Source organism: Mercenaria mercenaria, chromosome 12, assembly GCF_021730395.1.
Source record: "Mercenaria mercenaria strain notata chromosome 12, MADL_Memer_1, whole genome shotgun sequence".
NCBI lineage: Eukaryota > Metazoa > Mollusca > Bivalvia > Venerida > Veneridae > Mercenaria > Mercenaria mercenaria.
The window spans coordinates 71965590-71983565 of NC_069372.1; the positions used below are offsets into that span (position 1 = coordinate 71965590).

Here is a 17976-nt window from a genome sequence, read left to right on the forward strand (position 1 = left end):
GATATGTTAATTTACCTCTTTCTGAAAGGACATGTCCTTTTTGTACAAATTGTGTCGAGTCAGAATTGCATGTACTATTTGAATGTCATTTATATGCATCACTGCGTGATAACCTTTATAAGAAGGCTCAGTCTATAGATGAGGGTTTTAATGATATGTGTGATGATGATAGATTGGTATTCATGTTTTCTCACCCAGACATGGTCAGAATCCTAGCTAAAACCTGTAGTGAAATCTTAAAACTGAGAAATAACACGCTGTATAGTAAAAATATTATTCTATAAATACTTATTAGCTCGGCTTTTCGAAGAAAATGTAGAGCTATTGCACTCGGACCATTGTAGACTTAGGCACAGCCGATGCTTAAAAGTTTTAGATAGAGTCAAATATCTCTGTTACTATCAAGTTACTTAGAATAGTTATTTATTATAATAGTCCAATACAGGGGAAACAATCTTCATACCCTTGATTCTAAGTTTGACAGATTTATGTCCCTTTGTTTTAACCTGGTCCTTTTGTTAAAGTTTTATCCTTGTCATAATTAAAGCTGTTAAACTAAAACTAGAAATGGTTAACAGTGTCCACACTATAAGAAATAATTCACAGAGCTCTGATTAGAATTTTGACAGGTTTACATCCCTTATGCTGGCAATGCTTCAGTTTATAGTCGAGCACTGAAAAGTCTAGCTTTCCGTCTCATGGACCGCTCTAATCACTTTTAGAAATGGAAATGATTTTTAATTGAAACGGAATATATTTTTAAATGGAAACAGTATAAACAGGTATTATTTTTAAATATAGAAATATTTTTTAAATGAATGGTACATATTTTAAAGTTAGCAGTGAAACATTCCCAGCCTCTAATGCTTAAATTTGTTGCTTTCTGTATTCTTTTTGAAGTTTAAGTGATTGTAATTAGTAATTTTATTTATCTTTAGTCAAGTGTACTAGATACATCTCAAGAGTAGACGTAACTCATGTTAACATGAATAAATAAATAAAGTAAAATTAAATAAATAGAAATACTCCTTTCAAGAACTAATTTTAACATATTTTGTACACTAGAAAGATTTCCTGAAATGCTATGTTTTAATGTTTGTACAAATGCTGCTGTATGTTTTAATATTTGTACATACAAATAATGCTGTTGTTTTATGTGCTGTATAGTCTCAAATAATTCTTATAGAATGGCTGTATACATGTGTATTTGTTTATAATGTATATGGATGAGACTGGAATAAATAAAATATATATATATTAAACATGTGACACATCTCAGTATATTTCAACTACTATGTGTATGACTGTTTACTTACTCGTTTTTAATTGCCCGCTCACTTAGCTCAATACGTTTTATCAGTAGCATGTCAGTTATTTAATGGCGGACAGTCCAGTGTTCCTGGATTCTGTTCCAGTATTAACACATATCAACCTATTCTCCGCAAGTAATTTCCAACTACAATCGCATGAATCAGGGGTAGAGGACGAACGTTTTAGACACAATCCTAATTGAGAACATACGCCTCGCCCCAGGGACCAAACTTTTGGCCACTTGATCTTAAGATATGCGATTATATTTCCCTACATATTTTACCATTATTTGCTTAAGTCAGAGATTAACTCCGCCCCGCAGGTCGAATAAAACGCACAATACACAGTATGAAATAAAAGACTAACCAGCTATGGCAAATGATTTTGAAAATGCATGAACTGAGTGTATATGGTGCACCATTGAACCTGAATAACATGCTCAACGGGTGCTTTATAATGAAATATGATGTGAGGTGATGTGATGTGATGTGATATGACATGACATGAATTGAGATGATATTCGTTTCAATCTGTTTTTACGTAAGGTATCTTTTTCAAGGAACTAGATCTGTGAATGTGATTATATACCTCCTGTTCAATACACGGAGAGAAAATATAGATATATCAAACCTCTTATGCGACAGGATGTTTTTATTTTATAAGACGAATAAATATCTTAAATACAACTGTGAACTTATTTATGTCTAGCTTGCTGCACAAATGGATGGACAGCATACAACTCTCACTGTTATATGACTGGACATAAAACACGGACGTTCACGGAGGCGCATGTAAGACATATCCGTAGTATGATTGATGACTATGGGTAAGGTAGTGTATAGTATTTCTTTCTTAAATAGTATATGATGGCAACATTAACCGGGGGGGGGGGGTTTGAACCTCTTTATGCAGCTTGTCTGGGCGAACCATGTGATGCTTTAAGCAATGGCATTCGCAATAGGGGTAAAATGACCTCAAGGGGAGGGATGCGATTATGACTGTTTGTTACAATAATACTGTTATTATTATTATTGCCATTAATAATGTTGTTATAATAATTATTTTTATTATTATTATGTACAACGCCACTGAATATATCATTGTATAAGAATAGGCGTTTAATCAAATTAATCAGTTTCAGTTTTAAAAGCTGAAGTCAGATACTCCTTTGTTAAGTAAATGTACGCTATTCTTTATTTTTATATGAGAAATAAAATTCATTAATGAAATAGTCAATATTTGTTCAGAATAACGCAATACTATTATTATCATTAATCATATTTATGGCTCAGTTAAGTAAGGTATGATGGTACTCATGGTAGAGTCATTAGGCATTTATTTTGTTTGGATAGAAAACTTTACAATAAAAGTCATGATAATATTTGAATATGCGTTTTCAGCACTACTGTACACTGCATGGAGCAAATCTTGTCCGTATTGACGACATTTGGGAGAACAAGTTTCTAAAAAAAATCTTCTTAGAAATCTTAACGGTAAAATTTAACCATATGTTTATACATGTTACAAATACTAAATTGCCACAAAGTATTTTCGCATTCCCAATCGCTCTTTGTCTTATGCGACTAAAGTGGCTGTTTCCGCAGCTTCCGTATTTTTTCATAAGTTTTTCAATTCTTGATATATTTATACTGTATGAAAGGTTCTTCTGATGATATTGTAAAGATACGGTTGTTGTCATTGTATACACACTATAAGAATAAATACTGGATAAGTCAGACATGTGATTGATATTGGCACTTAATACATTTAGCTTTGCCTCTTTCTGTAATTCATAGTATCTGATAGATGGACTGGTTTATCTGACCAGAGAGCTGAAGGAGTTTGGCGATGGTATGGTTCGAACAAACATGTAGCCTTCTCGGATTGGGGGCCTGGCGAGCCAAACAATTACGAGAACAGCAATGAGGACTGCGTAGGCTTTTTTCCTAAGCTGAATTACGCTTGGAATGATTATCCTTGCGATGCAAAGATCAGGCCATTATGCGAGAAGTCATAAAAGATTATCTTCTAATATCACATGGCACAATAAATATCAGTTAAAGCAGATACAAATGTATATGAAAATACAAATGTAACCTGTAACTATTCGACAGACAACCCTTTATACAGTGCTTTCATCATTTCATATTAACGATATTCTGTAAACAGTTTTGTTGCAGTCTCTGTAAATCCTAATTTCTGAAATGTTGTTCGATAACGTCGAGCTTATAATTTAATTCAAACTTTCTGAATACTATGTTATGTGTTATTTGTTGTATTATCGATGTACTTAACGAACTTTAAAAAATAAACAAAGGAAAACACTCTCTTACAAAAGAATTTTAAATGTACATGCGTTCTGATGAACATTGAAATTTTAATTTTTGAATACAGCCATTGATATTAGATAATCGTTACGGTTTTAGTTTATTATATATAAAATAGATGCTTAAATGTGTATAATAGAAAATAAAGCTATTTAAATTTCTTCTAACATGCGTTTTAATTCAATTATGTGACATATACATATTGTATTGATTAAATGTGTTTTCATAAATAAAAGTTCTGAAAAGGAACTGGATCACTTTATACCTTTTTTGCATTTATTTACTAATAAAAATTCATGTAATTCTTTTCCCTTTTGGATATTCAACCTTGTTTTCAGAGCTTTGTTTTTATGTATAATACTGGTACAGTCAAATCTCGATATCTCGACTTCGGTTATTTTTGATATCTCGAGTGCGTTTTCCCGGTCCCGATTTTTTTTCCTTCTTATATTATATAAATCAACTATGATTAACGACAAATAGAAGAAAAAAAACATTGATACGAAAATGGTGTCATCAAATTGACGTTTATGCTTTAAGGAGCTATTAGATTAGAAAAACGATTATAAATCTAAAAATATCATAATATGAAATTAGGTTATACTAACAGCTAGGGAAATATGCAATTTACACATAAAATTAAATTTATTAAAAAGGTATTCTAAATGTTCAAAAAGATCCTATTACCACTGCTCGTTGAAAATCAGTAAGATATCATGGCCAGGGTGCGTTAATATCATAAGAAACAACCTTTCTCCTATTGAATGTCAACCGTCTGTTATGTCACAATTCACTTTATTACAGTTTAACATTTAATTTAATAGACGCTATCAAATGGCATTGTTCCCATTCTGACTGCTGGCAATAACGATTAATTGATTTCATCGCCACTTATCCCAAATTTCCATGACAAATAAAAAACAATTTTGCGACATAATTTCCAATGTCAACAAGAATAAAACATCAGTATAGGCCTTGTGTATATCACTTAAATTGTGAAATGCCTAAATATAGTAACGCACAAAAACACCAGGGCAAAGAACAACTCTCCGCGGCAATCCATTCCGTTTGCCGGCACAAGAAGGATTTTGCTGTTGTGCATCAAATTGTTGATTTAGAATTAAAATGTTTCTCTCATTGAAATCCACTAAGGTTTATTTTGAAAATGAACCGCTAGTTTTCTGCATTGAATAAAACTGTTGAATAAGAATTTCTGGAAACTAGTCGAAAATAAAGCGTATTGATATTTTGCATAGATGGATTCTTTTCATGGTAGTTATTATCACTACAGTGGGTATTGTGAACACATTAAATACAGCTTACACAATTCTGACTGATATATTTAACAAATAATCAAGGCCTTCGAGTGGTTTATCGTCTAATTTACCACGGTTCTGAGTTCAGATGCGTAGGAATTGAACCAAGAAGGCGTTAGCCCGGGTGGTTAAATACTGAAGCATCTGAACGATTGATCTAGTGAAAATGACGATGTATTATCGCGTCTTCATCATCGTACTTTCGCGTTTTAAATATCGTACAAGTACATTTCATCATCGTACCATAGCGTCATCACACTTACGTCATCGTGCCATCGCATTCAAAGGAAAGTATCACAAACAACCTGGAAACACTAGGTCAACGTCTTTACAAGAATAACATCTAATAAAATACCTTGAGATACATTCATTCATTGTTGACGAAAGGGCAAGAAACTACACATACCTAACAGGAAGGCGATGGTACGATGGTGAAAATGTGATAACACGAAGATGAAAATGCGATGATACGAATATACGATGATGAAAACGCGATGATACGATGATGAAAGTTCAATATTTCATCGACGTTTCACTTCGTACCATCACGTTTTCACATTCGTGCCACCGTTTTTTCATCTTGGAGATATCCCACCATCGCGTTTTCATCATACTACTACCGTGTATCGCGAAAAAGATTTCAAACTTTCGATACAACGCCTATCCCCGCCCCATGCCTTTTCGGTACAGCCAATTCCGTTAAGTGTTACTTCCTTGAATCGGTAAAGTAGTTACACAATACATCTGCATGGAGGTTTAAATAAAGTGTAAAATAATACAATTAAATAAATGATAAATCATCTCACATGCCATATCATAACTTCATTGTTCTTGAACAAAATTTGAAAATAAATACCTGAAAGTTAAACATTTCAATGCAATGAACAATGGAAAAAGTGTCAAAAGAAAGTTATTGATTTTGTAAATAACTCGAAAATTTACAAGAATGCAATCAATAACTATATATCTATAGCGAAACTTAGGCACTGCACATTGTCATCGTATGACAGTTTGGTCTTAGTCCTTGTTATATCTAAGTCCGTTCATGAGAAGTGCATCGCTCCTTATTTTCTAGCGCCGGTTTAAACGGAGTATTATTCTACATATAAATTCAATGTATTACATGCTCCCAAAAGTCCAGATAATATAGCAATACCGGCCGTGTACAGACCTTTTATGTCAGTTTTGTTCAGCCTCTAAGCGCCCCAAAAATTTAAACATTCATGAAAAAGAAATCAATACAGTAATATGACTTACGCTTTGTGAGTGTTTACATGTATGAATGTTGAGTTCTGTTCAACCCGGGGTCAGAGGGCGTGGACGGTAGCTTACACTTCCACTATCGTCCATGAACAGGTTTAATCAAACCAAACCTGCAAACTTTTCAAATTTTTAATCGTGTTTGGCAACCTGTGTTTTTCCAATTTCTTTCTAATTTACACTATTTATCTGATGTTATATCATTGATTCAATTAACGATTTAAAAAATGTAACAAACGAAAACGTCAATGGATAATTTGTACTTACTCTGAATGATGTGTTTTTGTGTGGAATATCTACTAGTCAGTTACAAAGCCTTATGTCCAGTAAGCAAGTTTGGCTAAGTTCTGCTCAACCTGGGGCTAGAGGAAGTGGACGGCTGCTTGGATTTTCACAACCGTCCAATACAGTCTCAATAAAACCGAGTCTGCAACATTGTCATTTTTGTCGCGTTGAGAGACCTGTGAAGTTTCCACTAATTCTATTTTAATTGCCGGGTGAAGTTACATACGCACGACGACAAAAACGCACCAAAAAGTACGTTTTCGTATCTACTACAATAACACCCTACAAGATAAATCTGTCGTGTTAGGGTCATCGGAATGTCGAGTTATTGAGTTATCGCCCTGCCAACTTGGCAGAAATAAGTCCTCATGCAGGTTTGTCTGTTTGTATAGAGCATTTTTGTTTTATCTTAACCACTAGGTCCATTTGCTTTCAGTCATTAACGATATTACAGTCGCAAAAAACAGACATGAACAAGATGTCCCAAAATATTTGTGTCACTGTTGCTTGGCTGAATTTCCTCTAAAAACATTGTACGTTTTACAATAAATCAGTATATATTTTTCAATGACAGAATAATATCTTGTATAATAAAACAATGTATGTATAAAGTATTAATATTTGTAAAATAGAAAAAGTGGAAACTCCACAAGTCGTTCAACACGACAAAAACGAAAATGTTGCAGGCTCGGTTTGATTGAGCCTGTTCATGGACGATAGTGGAAATGCATGCTACCGTTCACGCCCTCTAGCCCTGGGTTGAGCAGAACTCAAAATTTACACATGCTAAAAGTACAAAAACATGTGTACAAATTTTTCAAAAGAGGATACAATGCAATAATCGTGAAGCACAGTCCACGTTTTGAGATTGGCCCCTCTGCAGTTAGTCTCTAACGTTCCTATTTAATGAAGCGATGACAAATAAAGTGTAAGACTCCGTGATGTTTTTCACCTAAATCCTAACAAATGGACGCAGGGAGAAATTTTCCTTCAGCATGCTTAGTTGTGCCCTTAAAAATTATACACCTCGTGCTCTGACTTCAGACAGGTTGTTGAGTATATTGTTTTAATTTATACCTTGTATTTACCCTATTTCTGTCTTTTAATTTTTATAATCTGGTATTTTGTCACCAATGTCAGAGCCTTTCCTCATCGGGAAGTTATTTTATTTACAGTCTGTTGTCTGACTTGTTGAAAAAATGGTAAGTGTGAGGTTTGCACGCTCTTATTTTCAACTTGTTTTTGCTTTGTCTCGTATTGTGTGTTTCGTATATAGTCTTGTTTGTTGCTGGCGTTTCTTGCTCAAAATTTAGCTAACTGGTATAATCAGTTAATCAGGCATCCATTGTATGTACAAGGCATCCACTTCGATTGTGTAATATTTAACAGATGTGAAAATATTCAGTACTTCTAAAAGATTAAATCATGACTTTTACACCCTGCACTTTCTTTTTATTACGATCTAAACAGCATTCAAGTTTTATTTGATTCCTCTCAATAGATGCAAAGTTATTGTACAGGAAGCATTGAAACTAAGTTCAAAATGAAGGAAAATATAAAACAAAGAGGGTCCCAAGATGATTGCCTGACTATGACATTTTTATTCCAAATTTTTTGTCATGAAATACCTTCTTATGCGGGAGGAACACTTGCATTTAGCATGAATAAAAGTCATTTTGGACCGCGCTGGATATGAAGACCTTTTAACATCTGAGTCACCTTCAAGTCTGCGTCTTGAAAAAAAAAAAGAAATTGAAAGATTTCAGTGTGCAACTCCATGTAGAAATGTACTCTTGCGATGGTTATGGCCCTGCTTGAATAACATAGACAGCCAACTACTATTTTACTATTTAGCAACAAATCCTTGGTAACCCTTTCTTCGCGTTTTACCTCCCGCAACTATTTTCAGTGAAAGATTTTTATAATGTCACGCATGTAAAACTTACTTCCACCAAGATGAGGTTTTGTTGCAATCAGCAGTAAACCATCTAGAAATATTACCATTCATTAACGATCAGCGCCTTGATCCCTTTATGTGTACTGAATAGGTTCGTTAAGTATATCGAGAACGATTGTCAGGCTAATTACAATCAAATAATTGAATTTTATGTTGTTAGCAAAGATTTATTTGAACTTTGAGTAAGTGCTTACGATGCGTGTACTGTAAAGTCGGTACTTTGCCGGCACTGTGTTTATTTGCTACATTGATTGTCAGCAAGTTCATACAAAACCAAAAAGATTAGGAGCTCTTTCTCGCTAAAACAAACCTGATTTAGGTATATATTTTCAGTTTCTTTTCAGTGACATTGATTTGTAATGTTTAAGGAAAACTGGACTGTCTATAATATTACACAGTATACAGTATATTCTATGTCAATCAAGAAAGTGTATGGAATGAACGGTTCCTGTTAGTGTTTTCCATTGATATTGGTAATCTCCCTTCTGTAATGAAGCGCTTTTAGTAATGAGCTGTTTATTGACAAGCAAGAGAAGAAGGTTATAACGTACGCATTCTGTACAAAACCTTCAAACTGCGTAAGCAGAACATCACATGTAACCGAGCAGAACTTGATATTTGTTCCTGCTGTGGTGAAAGGCATTTGTTACGAAACATAAGGCTATCTTTTGATGGATTATTCTTGTCGATTGCTGCTTCTTTTTCAATTTGTATACTTAATACGTTTAAGTTGTACGTTGATTTGATGTATTTATAAAATGGATTCGATTACATGGATACGGAATTTACAAATAAGGAAAAAGCTAATATTTTATGTTTATAAATGGGAGATATTTACATATCAATAAGCAAATAAGTATAAATATATGTAAAGCAAATACATATCATAGTGTACACCGGTTGCAGAGCATGAATTGCCGATAATATTTTGATCAAAAAGACCAATTAGAATTTAAAGCCTGAAAGTGTATTTTGTGTGTCTGGTAGGAAATAAAATGTCTTATAGAGATTTAACTGAACATAGCTTGTATTACGAACATGTGATCATGTATGGTTTATTGAATTATGGGCTGCTCTACCTCAATGGGTGTGCCTTCTGTCTGCGTCTTCGCGAATAATGTTGAACTCATTCAAGATGAGGAAAAAGTAATAACGCTTCCTGAAAAATACTACATAAAAAGGACGTGGAAAACTCTATCAAACAACATGCCAGAAATTGGAACAAAGATATTTCTGAGGATTTTCACTCTAGTGCCACGCATAAAGCAAATATTTCCTTTCCGAGACTGCACAGGTGAGGCTTTGACGCGTGACGCATATTTCCGGGCTCATGCCACACGGTTCATGCAAGCTGTAGGTGCTTCAGTTGATAATATAAATGATCTTAACACAGCAATTAGGCCATTGTTGTTCGACCTTGGCCGACAACATGTTCATTATAATGGATTCAGTGTAGAATATTTTGATGTATTTGATATGGCAATATTGCAAGTGTTTGAGCAAGAACTCGGAGTCACATTTACACCAGTGGTGTCACGTGCATGGAGTCATATGCTGGAATATATGACGTCAAGGTTAAAGGAAGGCTATGAAAATGCTATGCTAAAATGACTTTTGTACTTGCTGATTATTAATACTACATGGTGTTTTACACATAGAAAATAAATCATTATTTAATTAAAAAGAACACAGTTGATACTACATGAACTTTAAGAAATTAAATGCTGAACTTTAAGTCAAGGAAGGAACGTACTTTTTAATTTTAATCATTAGAGTAGTGTAATGTCAAAATAAAAAGAATAATGAAAAATCTTATTTCTGTTTAAATAATTATTGAGTAAATTGCATGTAGTCTGCAAGTAATTATTATACTGAAATGCGCAATGTATTGTTATTTTATGATAAAAAAACCCATAATTTGTTGTAGTTTAAGAACGAAATTCAAAAATGAAATATTTTCTGTTTCAAAACCCAAATTACTAGCATTCATAACGTGTAAAAGTTGTTTATTTAGATTCCCGATTAGAATTATTTTTACTACAACTAAACGAACGTAACATGGAACACAGTAGCAATTTACAGATCCTACACAAGTTCCTATGTGTTTTCTCATTTAAAGTCGTTCCAGAAATAATGTATATAATCAAACACAGTATTCTAGGCCGTTATTGTTGGGCTCCTCTAGTTATTTCGTCAAGGTTACATGTTTTATCGTGCCGTACAATCGCAATATGAGATGTGCTGAAAATATACTGAAATGTTTATACTTTAATGGACTTTCTCACCTGCATAGGAACGAGATCAGGATAAACAAAAGAGTCGTTTCTTCTGTTTACGTGTTTTTTCCATTTCTCAGTTTCTGAAACGCTTTCATGATAACAAGAGATCATAAACCAAATGAGTAGTTTATTCTTGTAACTTTTGTTCAGTATTTTGTTATTCACTTAATATTATAATTAAGTTTGATCCAATGTTAAGGTTTCTATTGTGATACTTAAAACATGACCTTACCGTTATTGCCTATGCACGAGTAGCCCGAAATGTAATTCAATATTATAAAAAAAACCAAAGCGTCAACAGTCAATACTAGCAAGTTATTACATGCTGAAGTCAATGACAAACTCATGAAAGTCTATACATTCATTCAGAATTGATTATTATTTTTTCTCAAAGGTGGGCGGTTCTTAATACGCTTTGAAGTAAAAATATCAATCATAGTTATTTCGGTATGGGAAAGTGTCCGAAGTTATAATGGACAGGCTGGAAACACTTGAACTAAGTTGGCGTATGGCAACGTAAAAACCAAATCAACTTTTATCATTAGAAAACCTGGTTAATAAGTTTATATCTCAAAGCCTCCTCACACATAGGAGAACCCCCCCCCCCCCCCCCCCCCAACCCCACCTCCCCGACGTCAACTTGCGTGTACTGGCGAATAGGACTTTTATTAAAAGAGGTTACGACCCAACTGTTTTGAGACATACCGCATGTTTAGTGTTCAACCCGTTTACAGTTGGACACTACGCTTCCCTCTTTGATTGTGTCTGACGGAAGAGGGGGAGGACTCTATGATAAGCAGTTTTATAATCCTACCAGGACTGAACTGTTTTGATATCTGTCTTCTGGCCTGTTTCGTCGGGCCCTTAAGGGTGTTTCTCTTGTTGCTCTGTCTTCTGAAAAGGCATTGAGTACATACGTTTTTGGTTCTAAAGGTTTGCTTTTTATGCTTTTTATATATTTATACACGAGCATTTTTGTGTTTTACATGCCATGCCTTTTTGTTTCCATTACGTGTGTTAGAGATTCATTTGGAGGGGATTACTTTTATTTACACTGTCCCGTGTTTGGAACATGGTGGGGGTAAGAGTGAGGTTGGGTGCGCACCATAAACCGGTTTAAGCTCCCCAGTGGTGTTTTTGCCACTAACCGTTCCAAAGCGTTTGTGAGGTTTTGCGTCCGTTGCAATTTGTTCGTCGGATAATTTTGAACATGTCATCATATTTGTAAATGTATGAAGATTGAAAAATAAATTTAAAAAAAAATGAGCATGTTGGAAAAATTGCGGCGAATAATCGTTTCGTCTACCAATCGTTAAAATTCATTTCAATACTTTAACCAATCGGAAAGTCTTCGCAAAGCGTTCGTCAACTTGCGTTAGAGGTCGCAAATTATCAGGTCGTGATAAGCTAATTTGCATACCAAGCGATCGAGGACGATCCCATGACGAATATTTGCAATAGTTTGCGAACTTGTAAGAAATAATAGTGAATAAGTACGTTTTGTAACTAACTTAATCGAATTTCATGACGCATGAAAGCGAATTGTAACGATTAAGGCCTATGTTTTTTGAAATTCTGGACTAGGTGGGTGGGGTACATGATATTATTTCTGAGGAATTTTGAAATTACTGTAAAACAAATTTTATTCCAATGTGACAATACATTAAAACCATGCAGTGCTGAACCCTTACTTTAATTAAAGACTAAAGTGGGAAAAGTTATCAGTATGCCCGGGTCACAATTTTCGGGGTAAGTGTTCTATATCATAAAGCATAAAAATGCGAAAAAGTATAACATACATGATAAAGCTGAACTATCCGTGTAAATGAGCTGAGAGCTACTTTTCTATTTCCATTTGTTACTTTTCTAAAAAAAAACAAAAAACATTATAATTAACCGGGTGTCGGTATTTGTCATTTTTGTGCACATGCCTTTATACATTAAAGAAGTCCGAACTACAGGTATGGTGTGCGAGAAGGGCCTGAGCGCTTACGTAGTGCGCATTTACAGGGAGTGTACTGCTCAAATAAGTATACTGTAAAGTGGGTTATATTCACGGTGCCAATTGTTTGCGTTTTTTAAGAGTTTTGAAATCACGGTGTCTTGATTTCGTGGAAACTCCTTCGATCGCGAATTATAAACCATGATTGTAAACAAATGTAAAGGAGGTCACTCTTCTTAGACATGCAAATAATAACAAACACGCAAATAAAATTAATCTGTCGTTGTCGTCTGAATAGAGACGCATATCGTAAAATACTAGTAATAATTCAACATTTTGTGCGAAATTTAGTTCTGTAATGCAATAATCTCACCAATGTTTTACTAATATTTAATCACTTATCGAAACCCTTGGTAAGTAGCTACTCAAACAAACCCCGTGTTATCGTAATTCAGCACTAACAATGAAAATCAATAGAAATAAAATTATCTCATCGCGTCTGCAAGCTTATTATTTGACTGATTCAAGACAAGTTGTACATACTATTTCCTTTTTTATGAACATGTTTGTAATGATATCTTTTGTCGCATTTGGTTCTTGTGTTCTTGGTGTTACGCGTATTCTAGTCTTTGAAAATGTCGGATGTTATAGGAAAACGCTTTTTATTACATGACTGTATTCTATTGTTCCTCTGATTGGCTGAAAACGGTTCGAAAAGTAATGAGTACATATCACATCAACTTATCTTGGGTTATAAATAGTACGAAAATAAAAATAGAAATAAAAATAGCCTTCGGCTCGGTGAATATAACTCTTTTCGGGTTGATAAATCCTGATATCAACCTATGAAAAAGTCGATAATTGTATAGTAACAATACAATGTTTTTTCACACCTTTATTTCTTATGCGCATAATTTCTATATTTATAAGATTTGAAGTAATTACTGATAAAAGGAATAGTCGATAAACACTAGATCACCCTGTTACTAGCCGTCCCATGTTCTCGGTAACAAATAATCATGGTGTTTAGATTTCGCGCTGTTAATGTTAACCCCGAATATAGCAAAAATTTAACCTCCGCGAATATAACCCGCTATACAATATACATTTAACTTTAACATAAGTCCGCAAAGTGCACCAAAAGAAATAGCATTATTAATTTTGTAATATTATTTATTTACAAGCGTATGTTTGACAAATGACATCGAGAATTCTAATTACTGGCCTTTTAGAAAGCTGCATTTTCAAGTACCTGATATTTTCCACTTTGGTTAAAAAGCATTTTTACAATACATTTGTTAAATAACAGAAGGAATATCACAGTAATAAAAATACGCTTGACCTAGAGAATGCTACAGTTTAAAATTACATTAAAGACTTTTGTTTGAAAAGGAAAGGCAACGTTGTTCTAAAGTTAATTGTGTCAGCTTGGATTTCTTGGTCAAATTGGCGGCCATTTTTTTTCCATGGAAACAAATAACAAGATGGCGGATTTATTAGATTTTCATATACACATTTGAACAGCATTTACTTATTACTGTAAAATCATTTCTCTACTTTTTCCAGCTGTATGAATAAAATTATAATGTTTTACACCTTATACTTAAGAAACATAAGAAAATTAGTCTTTTTTAAAGGTTATTTGCTAAATAAATTATTCAGCAGTGTGTAAATGACGTCATTAACACACTAAAATGTCTGCCTCCATTATCAGCCATTTTCTTAAATTTCAACTGCCATATCTTTTTCAATAGTTGTCCGATTTTAAACATTCTTTCAGCGTTATGAAATGCTTGATGATGACGTTCATACAAAGTTAACTTATTTTCAGGCTTTCCTTGCCCTTTAATTAAAAGTGAAACATAAACTAGAACTCCATGATAAAAACAGATCGTTTCGGAAATGACAGAGAGTGAGAAAGCAAACACATCGTACGTATTATTAGCATGGATGATTTTGCACTGTGGTCATGGGACTCGTTCCTAAAAGGCCGGTTTGTCAGCCGCAAGCTAGTTAAATGAATGGTTACAGAACACAACAGAACATATAGTTTATTTAGACTTGAGCACAATACTCATCGTCATAACAACATGTTTATACATGTAAATAACAATGCATACGTTGAGAGAGAGCAAGTACATAATAATAAAAGGAATAAAGGGACCTGAGCATGTCAATAACACAATATAACAAAGTCATACAGTAATAAGGAAACATTAATCTAATTCATTGTCGCGTCTTTCAAAGGCTCTAATACAAAATAGTGCTAACATTAGCAGTACTGATTTTTTATCTTCGTTTAACAATTGTATAAATTTATAAACACCAGGGTTAGTAGTAAGGTACCTTGAAATATACATATTTCTCAAATCTCTATACAACGGACATATCAATATAAAATTACAGACATGTAATTGACAAACACATTAAAAGTGTCTCATAAGCCAAATTGGCTCTCCCTTTCAATAGGATTGGCACTATAATATACAAGACTTTTACCTTTGTACAGAAGGGATATGTTTGTTTTACATGTAACATCAAAGCATTAAACCCTCGTGAAAATATTATGTATGTGGCTTTCACTCTTGATGAATAATTGTGATATTATATTTTGATGTTACACTGAAACAAACAAATACCCCATATCCATTTATATAAAAATTATAAACAAACATACAAACAGACAAATAAAAACCGGAATAATGTTTATCTATTTTATTTTGTTGGGTATAGAGTAACATCGAAACGACACAATTAACTTTTCCCAGGTGTTGTTGGTGGGGAAAGACTCCAGGTGCCCCTTCATACATTTTTGTCGGGTTCAGGCGAGTACCTAGATAGAGACACCAACCTTCGATAAGTCAGCTGGTGGATTTTTATATCCTGTGAATTGAACACTTATGTTTACGTTTTTCTTTTGCAAGTATTAACTTTATATATTCAATTCAATTTCGATAACATAAATGATAGTCTCAATGATATTTACCGTCAGAAATTACAAATGGTTTGTCGAATACACCATACTTTTAATTACAAAAGTTTACACACCATCAGGTTCGGAAAGCACGAAATTTACGTTCTTGAACGAATACTAAGTATATGAATCGTCATGCTTGAAATGTAAACAAAGGGATAAAAGTAAATGTTCGTGGAATAGATCGAACTGTGATTGTCAATGTTCCCGATGCGGAATGTATATGAATGAATAAACACGAGCCGTTTCATCTTTCGGGACTTACAGGAACACAGTAAGCGATTGTTTATTTATTGTATTTATGTTTGAGTAACCTTTTACGCTGATTTCGAGGACAAACCGAATATGTGACACATACATGTATGTTGTTGGGCTGAAAAAATATAGGTCCAAAATTTTAACTAAAAGCTATATTTCATAACTTCGTCGTTATTTCTGTGCATACAATTCGGTTGCTTAAAAGTTAGAATATCAGAAAATTACTGGAAATAAAACATATCTTTGAAAAAGTCCCGATCTTTCATCATTTGTTTGGTTGGCGCATGTTTACAAATTTAATGTAGGCCGCGATCTCCACGAAGCCGTGTAAAGTGATAATTTTGATGACACATTGGTTTTATTTTGTAATTGTGAGTGATCGTTAAGTGATCAGAAAGATCGGACAGTGGGATATTATAAAAAAGTGATGCTTTATTTAGATTAGAGAGCACTATACAATAAGGAATTTTACGGTAAAATACTCCTTTTATTTTGTTCACTGAAGAAAACATGGCGGACATATTTTTGTAAAAAATATAGGCGCACGTGTGTTTTGTGTGACAGCTTAACGACGTTTTCTTAAAAAAACCAACGCTCAGCTCATTTACACTGACATAAACCTTGATTGATGAATATATATATTGTATACATGTGAGAGACTTACGGTACCAAATACCTACCCCGAAAATTTCTATGCATTTTCTTCCAGTACACTGGACATGCTTTCGAGTGTCATTGATACTTTATAATTCAATCGGAGATACATTTTTTCATTATTATTAGTTTCTCTTTGATCCCTGTGCATTTCTCGTGTTGTTACGACAATCTCAGTTTTACATAGGAATTTTTCATTGTCAAAATAGCATAGTCCTTAATAGAAGTTCAGAAAACGAGCGGCATACGCTTGCATACGAGTTTTTACGAAAGGTATCTACGACATGCGAATCCACGCGAATAATAACGCATATAAGTTTCTTGAGTGGCTTTGAGTACCTCAACAGTGTTTTGTAGACATATGTCTGTCGTGATTTCTTGAATTTTATATATAAAAAAAGGAGGCTAATTTCAAGATTATTAGTTATTCCTTCGTCAAAATGGAAGATATACAATGCTTGATGCTGCAGTATGTGGCTGCTATGGCCCATCAAGAAGACTTCCAGCAACAACTTAACATTCACCACTTTATCAGAGGCTGATTTAGGTAAAGAAAAGGAGCCACAGCACGTCGCATCTGTAGAAGACAATGGCTGCATCCCAAGAGACTGCGCCAATTTGGCATTTATGGTCAGCTCATAGTTGAGCTAAGAAGAGAAGGTCCTAGAACCTTAAAAAAATTCCTCTGCATGCCAACTGAAATGTATGATGAAATATACGAGTGTGTCAGTCATCGCCTCTGGAAACAACACACCTGGTACAGGGAGCCCTTGTATCAAGGTCTCAAGTTAGCTGCCACTCTACGCCACCTGGTTTCTGGTTCCAAGTACTCAGACATGCAGTACTCCTGGCGGGTCGCTGAGAATACCTATGTAGTGGCCAGAGAAGTTTGTCATGCTATATTTGAGGAATAGGTTGATGAGGTTATGACAGCCCTTCCGCACCTGAAGAATGGAAACAACTTGCTGATGGTTTTCTCAGGAAGCGGAAATTTTCTAATTGTGTTGATGTCATTGATGGCAAATATATAGCCATCAAAAAGCCTGCCAGCTCTGGTGCCTTTCATTATAATTATAAGGGTTTCTTCAGCATCATCTTACTGGCCGTTGTCGACTCAAACAACAAGTTTATGTGGAGTGACCTGGGTGGTGAGGTTAAGTCCACATAAATTTTACTACATTTGTAATTATATAAAATATTTATATTTATTGCTATTTTCAATGCATATTGACAATTTCTTATCCTTCTGTATTTTCGAGATATAGTTCAAGTGGAGATTCAAAGATCTATAATGCATCAGGATTCCTGGAAATTGTGCAGGATGGTTCAATTGGATTTCCAGATCCACAGCCCTTTCCCAATGACACCGTCGACATTCCCTTTCTCTTGGTGTGGGATGACGCCTTCAGCCTC

At 34.2% G+C, this 17976-nt stretch overlaps 1 long non-coding RNA gene across 1 annotated transcript; it reads left to right on the plus strand.

Annotated features, from left to right (window-relative positions):
* Window positions 1-2052: 2052 nt before the first annotated feature.
* On the plus strand, window positions 2053-3723 carry LOC128547140 (uncharacterized). The gene is made up of 3 exons (XR_008366342.1): window positions 2053-2137; window positions 2712-2804; window positions 3108-3723. It is a non-coding gene; the product is annotated as an uncharacterized LOC128547140 (long non-coding RNA).
* The last annotated feature ends 14253 nt before the right edge of the window (window positions 3724-17976 follow it).